At 32.6% G+C, this 9116-nt stretch overlaps 1 pseudogene; it reads left to right on the plus strand.

Annotated features, from left to right (window-relative positions):
* The first annotated feature begins 1548 nt into the window (after nt 1-1548).
* Nucleotides 1549-5864, plus strand: LOC111365538 (annotated as a pseudogene).
* The last annotated feature ends 3252 nt before the right edge of the window (nt 5865-9116 follow it).

A 9116-nucleotide genomic window follows, 5' to 3' on the forward strand; every position in this document is an offset into this window, starting at 1 on the left:
AAATTTAGTTTCAATCACACGTGGTATGGGATTTATAACTTCTATCAACTTTTCAACCATGTATTTTATCAATTTTTATTAAAAAATGATTTTTAGCCAAATCAAATAGACACTAAAACATTTGTATCAAATGGAAGGAAAGGGTTTCCATTATTGATGGATACACAGAAGTCTCACTATTGGCATGGTCCACGAAGATTAGTACTTTATATAAAGATATAGAGCCAAAAAAAACTTATTTCATTATAATAACGAGACTTCGTAAGTGGAATATCTCTCACATGAAGAATAAATCACTTTAACCCCGTTTGACAATCATTATTTGAAAATTCATTTTCTTTATATACTCATTTTTAATAAGACATTCACACAATAAAATGTTCTGCATATAAACTCAAATTTTTTTACTATTTTTTAATCATACGATCTCCTAAAAATAACTATTGAAAATATATTTTTTCTAAAATAAGAAGGTTAGTGTTTTGTTTACTTACTTTTGATTCTATTTGGTATTGTTATTAGTGTTCACTATTGTATGACCTCAATTGACACCCCTGGGCATTGCATATCAAATTCTTAAATATGGCAACTTACCATGGTTGATTTTCTTTTATTAAACTAAACAATTAAGCTATTTGTATATTAATTTTGACATTCTTGTCGATAGATGGATGATATGGCAAGGTTCTGATTTTGAATTAAATGTATAAGATGTGAAAGATGACGTGAGATTGTGCCGTGTGTAAATTTGGTAAGTCATGGTGTAAACTGTGATGTACGTATAACAAGATTGTGTACTAGATTCGCTTGGAGTATTGTATATTTATTTTTATTATTCCGAGAAACTTACTAGTTTCAAAGTCCTTAAAATGTGGTACCATCGAAACTCTTAAGCTTGAGAAACAATCTCAACCTCAACCCCAAATCCATACTCAAAATTAAGTTCATGTTTGGCTTCAATTTTACCGAATTTATTTTTCAAATTTAGTTTCAATCACACGTGGTATGGGATTTATAACTTCTATCAACTTTTCAACCATGTATTTTATCAATTTTTATTAAAAAATGATTTTTAGCCAAATCAAATAGACACTAAAACATTTGTATCAAATGGAAGGAAAGGGTTTCCATTATTGATGGATACACAGAAGTCTCACTATTGGCATGGTCCACGAAGATTAGTAACAGCTAAAAATGGAATGAGGCCAGCACCATTAAAATCTAACATGTCTTTGTTACTTTATAAATGAATAATATTATTTGCAATCACTCACTACCGCAATTGTCCTACGTAGCATACATATGACAGTTAGTGATTTGATATATAAGGAAATAAAAAATTACCACACTAATACATCAAATTATTAATCGTCACATGTATGTCACGTAAAATGACTATTACAGTGAGCGACTTCAAATAGCCTTACTTCTTTATAAATAGGCCTGATTTCTCTTTATACACTTGTTACAATTCTTCTTTATCCCCAATGGAGATCATCTTGTTATGGATACTCTTAGTTATGACATTTTACATTCTTTCTAAACTATATTCCCTATTCGACTGTCGTCGGACTAAAAAACTTCCTGTCGGGTTTGCAACGTTGGCCGATCATCGGAAACTTAAACCTCATTGGTGCTCTCCCCCACCAATCCCTCCGCAACCTGTCCCAAAAATACGGCTCAATTATGCAACTCAAGTTTGGTTCGAAACCAGTTGTTATCATCTTGTCGGCCAATATGGCAAAGATATTCTTAAGAACATATGATCATATCTTTGCTTCTCACCCTAAAACTGCAGCTGGAAAATAAACAACTTATAACTATTGTAACATGACATGGGCAACTTATGGTCCATATTGGAGACAAGGGCGTAGAATTTACCTCAACGGGCTTTTTAGTTCAAAACGTCTCGAGTCTTATGAATATATTAGAATCGAAGAAAGACGTTCTTTCATTTCGAGGTTATACGCAGTTTCCGGACAACCAATTCGTTTAAAGGAACATATCTCACATCTCACTCTTAGCTATAAGCAGAATTGTGTTGGGAAAGAAGTACTTCACGGAATCAGAAAATGGGGATGAAATTTATTCCCTGGAAGAATTTCAAGAAATGTTAGATGAACTGTTCTTGCTCAATGGGGTATTGAACATTGCAGACTGGATACCACGGCATGATTTCTTGGACTTGCAGGGGGATGTGAGAACTGAGAAGGATGAAGATTTTGAACAAGAAATTTGATAAATTTCATGAACATGTATTTGATGAACATAGGGCCAAGAGGGTGAAAAAAGATTACGTGGCCAAAGATATGGTGGATTTGCTATTGGAATTAGCAGATGATCCGAATCTTGAAGTCAAGCTTCCCAATGATGGTGTCAAGGGATTCACACAGGTAAAATCCCTCTATCCTTTTCTTAAATTATCATATGAATCTTGAATGATAACTTTTTTATGACATGCTTGACAAGCAGTACTGGACAAGACTCGACAGTGCTATGAAAAAGATCAATCTAGTATCGTGTACTTAACACGCACCTCATATTAATTTTGCACGCTGGATCTAATAGCTGGAGGTACTGATACCTCAGCAACTACAATAGAATGGGCTATGTCAGAACTCATCAAACACCCAAAAATAATGGGGAAGGCGACTCAAGAACTCAACACGATAATCAGAGGCGCTTTGGGGACACAAATTTCACCTGTGGCTCAGTTGGTTGACTCTTTTACAACCACGTTGGACGTGCCATGTTCGAGTCTCCTATAAAGCATTTTAAAGTGTTATTTTTCTAATTCAACAATTTTATACCAAAAGCAATACAATTGAGGACATGACCATTGTTGCATTCATTGGGTTGTTACAATAAGCGTAACAAAATGATATATCTTCAAGTTTAGCAGCTTTATGCAATTTAATAAGATTTGAACCCTTGACCTTCATTTGAAGCAGACGGAGATTTAGCCACACTGTCACTTGCTTGAATTAGTGCATAAATGGATGCAGAAAGTATATTTTCATTTTTATCAAAAATAATTGTTATATTTAATTTTAAATATTTTATTGCGACCAACAAGTCGACTGTCCGTGCTCACTTCTAGTCCTAAATTCGCCCCTGACGGTAATTGGCATAGAAAAATGGGTAGAAGAAATTGATATCCCAAATCTCCCATACTTGGACGCCATTGTTAAAGAAACCATGAGATTACACCCAGTTGCTGTACTACTTGCACCACACCTTTCCCTTCAAGACTACAATATATTAGGATTTCACATTAGTAAAGGAACTAGGGGAGGGCGCGGGTCGGTTCGGTTCGGTTCTAAAGAGAATCGAACCGAACCAAAATTTTCGGGTATTTAGTAAATGGAACCGTCGGGTCCAAATATAATTATGGAACCGTTCGGGTTCGGTTCCGTTCGGTTCTGTACTATAATTAAATTTTTTAACATTTATTACAACATTATATAAATATAACTAATGTCACGTTCAATGGTTTTGAAATGTCAGAGACTAGTAGACTACCTTATTCAAATGATCGCTACGGTCAAAATTTCGGTTGGCGGAGGTAACAGTTTCGATTGGAGGTCACAGCGTCGGTCGACGATTGTATAGGTTTTGGAATGTCAGCGAGGCTACGAGAGTCGAGACAGCGTTATGCACTTTAGTGTAGGTGTTTAGGGTTATTTAGTGGGTTGGATCTTATTGGGCTAAAAAATGAGACAATAAAATGGGTAATTGGGCCAAAAATAAAAAATTAGAAATGAAACAAATTATTGAGCCAAAAATTTGAATTTAGAAATTGTTAATTTGTTAATTTGTTTAGAAAAAATTAAAATTAAAATAATTTGATTTATTCAATATAAAAAAATTAGAAAGATTCGGTTCTTATTCGGTTCTTCGGTTCTTGGTCTAGAACCGAAAATCGAACCGTACCCGTCGGTTCTCAATTCAGATACCCATTCGGGTATTTAATTTGACAAGAACTGTCGGGTTCGGTTCGATTCGGGTTCGGTTCGGGAGATTTGTCCAGCCCTAAAAGGAACTACGTTTTCATGTAAGTGTCATGCCGTAAAATCCAATCGATTTAGGTTGTAAACACTTTTAATATGTTTAATGCATTTAATTTTGGCAAGATCTTTTATTTATTTAAATTATTGTGATAAATAATATTAAATAATAGAGTCCGAGATGCAAGTTTAAGTGATTTGTTAATCACAAGGAGTTGTAATTATGAGATACAAATTATGTATGATTGGATTTTAAAATCGTTAATACAGATAGATCATCACATGTGACATTTCTTACTTGTGAAATGAGTAGCTGATCTCACGAGATAAAGTGTGGTGACACTTAAATGAACACGTGGATGTTTTGTTATAGAACAAAACATTGGAGACCCGCTAAGAGATTCCACATGAATAACTATCTGAGTGTCAGTGGTTAATCTCTAACGTTCGGTAGTGAAATTTGTCCTATGACTTGAGGTCATCATAGTGCCTTGTACGAAGACAGTCATACTTTGACGGTGTTGGATGTTGCTCTGCTAAGGGCTGCTAATACGACATTGTTCGGGTATGTCAAGAACCATATGAAGGTTTTGAATGACCAATAAAGGATTCATCAATCTTAAATAGTAAGAGATTGTGATCTGCATTTCGTTCAATTGAGTCAATAACGAAATTCTTTGCCAAGGTATACATATGAGTCGAAAAGATTCGACTCATATTGACTTAATAGTAGAATGAAAGATATGATCGATAATCGAGATTGACACACTTCCATATCTCATAGTTGATCGGATCGTATTGACGAAGAGATTATAGTTTCATGGTAAACGAACAGTTTTGATTTTGTCATACCACGTGACATTTTCCGTCACATGTGTTGCCTTGATACATTGCTAGATGTTAATCTGCGACGACGAGTGTGAATTTGTGATAAATTAAAAGGGTGTCTAATTTATCAATTTTGATTAGATCAAAATAATATTTCACGTCGTTAGGTATCGTGGTCGGGAACCTAATGGGTCGCACACAAAAGAGAATTGGAATATTGCAAATTACCAATTAATTAATTTAATAATCGTTGGATAAATTAATTATTGGATTTGTTATTTATATCTCCGAATTAATTAATTTGATTAATTAATTTACGGACCGGGTTTAATTAAATGGATTAATTAAGTATTGGACCGGGCCGAGCCCGTTTGAGTTTATATAAATACATGGATAGGGTTTGAGATCCATAAGGTTTTTATTATTCTTACTGGCACAAGAGAAAAAACTCTAGCAGTTGCAGTCTATTCTCTGTGTGGATTTCATTGAAGGCTGGACAATTGGACAGTTGTGGGAGGCAGATTCAAGTTGTTGGAAAAGAATAATGTAAAGGAGTTCGTAAAATCAAGAAAAATGTATATTTCTCATCACAGTTCTTATCTAAATACAAAGCTGAATCCTGGTGGGAATTGAAACTGTTTATTTCCGCTGTGCATGTTTAAATAAATTCCCAACATTTCATAAACACTTAGAGCATTGGGAGGGATGGGGCAGTGTGGGATGAACCAGAAAAGTTTCATCCAGAGAAGTTTTTGGGTTTGGAAATGGATGTTAAAGGGCAGAATTTTGAGTTGTTGCCATTCGGGTCGAGTTGGAGGATGTGCTCGGGTTATAGTTTAGAGTTGAAGATGGTTAGGGCGAGCTTGTCTAAAATGTTGCGTGGATTTATCATTTATATGGAAGTTGACTGATGATACGAAAGTGGAAGAGTTGAGTATGGACGAAGTTTATGGGCTGGCTATGCCTAGAAAATATCCACTTGTTGCCATTGTTGAACCTCGATTTTCGAACCATCTTTTTCAAACCTAGATTTGATCATCGATCCATTAGTTTGCCATTATGGCATAAAAATCTCTATTTAAAAATATAGTATCGTATTGTATTTTGAAATTTAGACGCATTATGTATCAGAACACTAGTTTAGTATTCTGAAATTTAGGGCATCTCCAATGGATGCCCTATTGCACCAAAATTTGGTGCAAACTTCTGGTGCAAAATGGTGCAACATAAATAGTGTTGCACTATATTTGGTGCAACATCATTCATTACATCATTTTTTGTACCAAATGGTGCAATGTCCCTTTATTGCTCTTATTTTTCATTTTTCAAAGGTAATGGTTAAGAGTATTTATGTCATTTTCGTTTCATAATGATGATGATGATAATAATAATAATAATTTAATTAATTACACTATTAATTATATTATTAAAGTTTATTATTTTTAATAATATAATCAATAATAATTAACGTAATTGTTAATTTAACGTAAAATTTAATTCGTAAAGTTTGATTTTAAAGTTTAATTTAATATAAAGTTTATAGTATTAAAGTTTCTTATTTTTGTAAATTTAACGTAATTGTTTATTATAAATTAATAATATAATCAATTGTTTTTGTCAATTTAACAAAATATATAATATATATGAATAATTTAGTAATTAACATATTTGTTAATTTAACGAAGTTATGATTTAGTAATTTATATAGTTATAAAATAAATAAATACATTGTCAAAAATCGAAAGAATAAATAAAATAATAAAGAACTGTTCATTTGGTGTAAGCTTTGGTGTAATGGTTGTAGAATAATTTTAGTTTGGTACAAAATTTGGTGCTGCGCTGGAAATGGCCTTAGACGTACCTATATATACTCCGTATACAAAATCCTTATGTACTATAAATCTTGACATGATGTATTATTATTTGTAAGAGTTATGCTACATGTACATTATAATGTCCATAATGTACATGTGAAATTTTATGATTGGAGAGGTGAAAAACAGTTTTTCATCCCTCCAATCATAGAATTCCACATGTACATTGTGGACACCCTTATGGACACCTAATGTACATGTAGAATTATCTTATTTGTAATTGCCTACTTGCTTTCACCAAAATCCTCTTCTTTATTTCCCATGAATAGTTACAATAGTACAGTTGATTTGGTTTGTAAAATGGGAAGAAGTTTAAATCTAAAAGTTGAGAGACCTCGAATTACGGATACTTTCCAGGAGAATGAGATATAGGGACTGACCCTTATTATCCATATTTTATTGCGTCACAAAGACAGGTTCAATTTGCATCAAGAATTCATGATAAATGTATCCATTAGTAAGTATAGTCAGATTCAAGAAAAATATTAAAATTGGGTGAGTTATATACTCGACCAACTCGTGCCATAATTTCTAGTGAATAGTTGAACCATGAGCCTTCATATTTTTGAAAAAGAAAAAAAAAAATACAGAAATTCATAGATAAAAAAATAGATACAACCATAAAAAATTCTCAATCTTTTGAGACCAACTACATTAAATGTGGACAGAGTTAAAATTATTTCTGAATAACTTATTTTGTGGACAGTTTTTTATTTTTAAAAAAATACAAAATAGGGAAATTTAATGTAATTAAAAGGTACAATTTAATGAAGTTAAATACTTGTCAAAAATAAATACTACACTATGAAAAAAGCAGCCTCAGTTGGCAGCCTGCAACACTTGGGCCTAGGTGCGGGCCTATGTGACTAGGCCCAAATACGATGTAGCCCATTCGGTGGATAGTAAAGTGAGCCCAAGGCCCGTCCAGTGAAGTTCATGAGTGCGATTTCCCAAGCAAAAATTCGTACTTGACTCGACCCTAGGTTAGTTCAAATGCAAACTTCGACCGCCTATGAGTCGGGCTCTCAGAAATTGATAAGTAGTTCAAATTCATTGTCATCCCTACTAACGAAGTTGTATATAATGATTTGAGTGAAACAAATGCATAAATCAAATGATTCAATTTTGCCAAAACTGAAGTTGTACTATATATATAGGTATAAATTTAAGTTACATTGTAAAATAAAATTGTAGACGTTAAAAAATAATTAAATGGATTCTACCGATGTTTGGGGTCCAACAATGACTTCGGCCATTGAAAAGTTGAAAAATTCCTAAAAGAGAAATTATCTAGTCACTTTAATTATCTGAATTAGTCATCTTATTGAAAAATAAAGACATCGATACGACAATTTATGATTTGTGTTCAACTCAATTAGTCAACCCAATTTACCAAGTTATTGCGTCAACAAAAACTTTTTTTTCCTCATTTTTTTACAACAAAAGCATAGACATACTATTTTGTGACAAAATGAAGCTTGACAACATTTATGAATCATTAAAAAATATTTTAAAAGCAAAATCTAGGTACCTTTCACTTGGAAAGTTAATTGTGACAAATTCATTAATGACTTAGGTAATTGTCAAATAGTAGGTGGCAGATTTGGAATAAAATTATTAAACTATACTAATTTCCACAATAAAAGCGGTATATATACACACACACACACACACACATCGTCAAATACAATTGTAGACGTTAAAAAAATAATTAAATTGATTCTACCGAAGATTGGGGTCCAACAATGACTTCGCCATTGAAAAGGTGAAAAAAATCCTAAAAGTCAAATTATCTAGTCACTTTAATTATTTAAATTAGTCATCTTATCGAAAAATAAAGACATCGATGCAACAATTTATGATTTGTCTTCAACTCAATTAGTCAACCCAATTTACCAAGTTATTGTGTCAACAAAAACCTTTTTTGTTTTTTTCCTCATTTTTTTTTTACAACAAAAGCATAGACATACTATTTTGTGACAAAATGAAGCTCTACAACATTTATGAATCATTAAAAAATATTTTAAAAGCAAAATCTAGATACCTTTCACTTGGAAAGTTAATTGTGACAAATTCATTAATGACTTAGGTAATTGTCAAATAGTAGGTGGCAGATTTGGAATAAAATTATTAAACTATACTAATTTCCACAATAAAAGCGGAAATTGTCTAGAAAAGTCTGACCCTACCCTTGGCTCTAGTTTATACTCATTTTTTCCTATTACACATTTAATCATAACTTATTTAGGCCTGTTTGGGAGCTATTTTTGCACACACAAAATTGATTTTTTGACCGTTTTTTCACTATTACAGTCGTCATATTTGACTTCTTCTCTCACAAATGAACCCCACTTTTCTCCTAACGATCAAAAAATCAATTCTCAAAATCAATTTCAAACAGGCTCTT

Source organism: Olea europaea, chromosome 17 (genome assembly GCF_002742605.1).
Source record: "Olea europaea var. sylvestris chromosome 17, O_europaea_v1, whole genome shotgun sequence".
In the NCBI taxonomy this organism is placed as follows: domain Eukaryota; kingdom Viridiplantae; phylum Streptophyta; class Magnoliopsida; order Lamiales; family Oleaceae; genus Olea; species Olea europaea.